The sequence below is a fragment of the Sardina pilchardus genome, chromosome 10 (genome assembly GCF_963854185.1).
Source record: "Sardina pilchardus chromosome 10, fSarPil1.1, whole genome shotgun sequence".
NCBI classification, from domain to species: Eukaryota; Metazoa; Chordata; class Actinopteri; order Clupeiformes; family Clupeidae; genus Sardina; species Sardina pilchardus.
In genome coordinates, this window is record NC_085003.1 from 19,905,817 (window position 1) to 19,908,316 (window position 2,500).

At 52.4% G+C, this 2,500-nt stretch overlaps 1 protein-coding gene across 1 annotated transcript in view; it reads left to right on the forward strand.

Moving 5' to 3' along the window:
• wwp2 (WW domain containing E3 ubiquitin protein ligase 2) overlaps positions 1 to 2,500 on the forward strand; it is a 39,221-nt gene that overhangs the window by 23,447 nt on the left and 13,274 nt on the right. The gene's annotated exons all lie outside the window — the stretch shown is intronic.

A 2,500-nucleotide genomic window follows, 5' to 3' on the forward strand; every position in this document is an offset into this window, starting at 1 on the left:
GCGTGATCTCTGCCTTTTCCCCCGCGCTATTCTCTAGACGCTTTTCCCCCGCGCTATTCTCTAGACGCTTTTCCCCCGCGCTATTCTCTAGACGCTTTTCCCCCGCGCTGTTCTCTAGCCGCTTTCCCCCGCGCTGTTCTCTAGACGCTTTTCCCCCGCGCTGTTCTCTAGACGCTTTTCCCCCGCGCTGTTCTCTAGACGCTGTTCTCTAGACGCTTTTCCCCCGCGCTGTTCTCTAGACGCTTTTCCCCCGCGCTGTTCTCTAGACGCTGTTCTCTAGACGCTTTTCCCCCGCGCTGTTCTCTAGACGCTTTTCCCCCGCGCTGTTCTCTAGACGCTTTTCCCCCGCGCTATTCTCTAGACACTTTTCCCCCGCGCTGTTCTCTAGACGCTTTTCAGCGTCTACTTCACTTTGTCCACTTCACTTGCTGACCACTGCTGTGGTCCATGGTGTCCGGGTCACTTGTTCTCCCGCTGGGGGAGTGTCTGGGTGAGTGTGTGAGACGCGATGAGGTCTGGGAGACGGTCAGACATGTCTTCACCCTGACACAGGACAGAGTGTTCGTCCAGGTGAACCTCATCTTGGCCCCGTTCCCCCCCCGTTCTCCTCTCCTTGCCCCTCTTAACTTCTCCTGTCGTTCCTCCTCTCTCACTCTCACGCTCCCTCTTTCTCTCTCTTCACTTCTTCTCTCTTCACTTCTTTCTCTCTTTTTCTCTCAGGTCTCGCTCTCTCTTTCTCTCTCTCTGTCCTGTTCTTTCTCTCTCCGTCTCTATCTTTCTCCTTTTATTTTTTTCCCCACGCTCTCATTCTCCCCCTCTCTCTTCCTTTCTCACTCTTTCTCTCTCTCCTTCCCCTCTCCCTTCCTCCCTCCCTCTCTCTCTCTCTCTCTCTCTCTCTCCCTCTCTCTCTCTCTCTCTCTCTCTCTCTCTCTCCCCCCCATTCCCATTCCCTTCTGGCAGGAGGAACACTGAAGGGTGAGGGCAGAGGAGATGATGTCATCCTGTTCTCTCTTTTTTTACTCTTTATTTTATTTATTTTTTTACCTTTTTTAGTCATAGAAAACTCCAGAGGGTGGTTACCATAGACAGGGCCTGTGAGTGAGTGACGCACACAAAACAGACAGACACACAAGCACACACATGCGCTTTCACAATCACACATATACATCTAGCCATTTCCCAGCACTACACATACACACACACACACACACACACACACACACACACACACACACACACACACTCTCACTTTTCCTGCCCATAAACCCACTGCCCTCTTCTCTGGCATTTGCCACTCAGACAGCGAAGTCGTTTGATTCCGTGACAAGACAAACGGCACTCACACATAGACGTATAGATTCCCAGCGTGAGCGTTTTCGGAGCGCGTTTTCTCGGGGTGGACGACTGCAGCTCTGCAACATGAGCGAGCGAGCGCCACTCTGTTTTTCAACAGCCAGCGAAATGGTTGGCGCGTGCGAGCAGGACATGGCCGTGCGCTTGCGACGCCTTAGTGCTAAAATGGAGGGCAAGCATGGAGAGTGGGCAACGAGGGAGAGAAGGGAAGAGAGGAGAGGAGAGGAGGGCCATGGAGCCTGAGCAAAGACCCCATTGACTGGGGGGGTGGGGGGTTATGAGGTTCGGTCGCCCTGTGGTCAGTGTGTTGGGGCTATTTTTCACCCTGACGGCTCCCGTGAACACTCTGCCACATTTAAAGGGTGTAACTAAACGACCTGAGGTGATAGCGCCGAGTGTGTGCTAGAACAGAGGCAGGTATTCTTAGGGACAGGGCCGTGTTTGTGTGTGTGTGGACAGCCGTGGAATTTTCCCAAAGCTTTGCTAACTTGTTGTACAAAACACCCCTCTCACGCATGCACACGCAAGACAAAAACACAAACTCTTGCGCACTCTCTGCACACACACACACACACACACACTCTGAAATCATCAACTTTGAAATATGATTCTTCATTTACCAGTAACATAGAGACCCCCCGAACACACACACACACAACAGGTTTGCCAAGCGAGTGCATGGCACCTATAAACATACAAACTTTCCATGCTGAAGCAAATATACGTGTGTTTACTTAAGTGACTGAGGGGGACCTACACTGTTGACTGCACACACTGGCACAAACACAGACACACACATGCATCCATACAGGCACACACACTCGGGCTGTGTGTAGACACAGGCTGAGTAAACGGCGGCGGGTCCAGGGGCCGGCTGAATAAAGGTGCTTTTGTGAGGAGGGGAGGGGTGTGTGCGTGTGTGTGTGTGTTTGTGTGTGTGTGTGCGGTGGTGGGGCGCAGCACTGGATGGGAGCGATGAATGTGCTCTCAGTTTGTGCAGACATCACGCCTCCCTGCTCACTTTCACAGCAGCGCTAGAAAAGAGAGAGAGAGAGAGAGAGAGAGAGTGAGTTAGAGGGAGAGAGAGAAAGAGAGAGAGAGAGAGAGAGAAAGAGAGAAAAAGAGAGAGGGAGAAGCACCCCCCTCA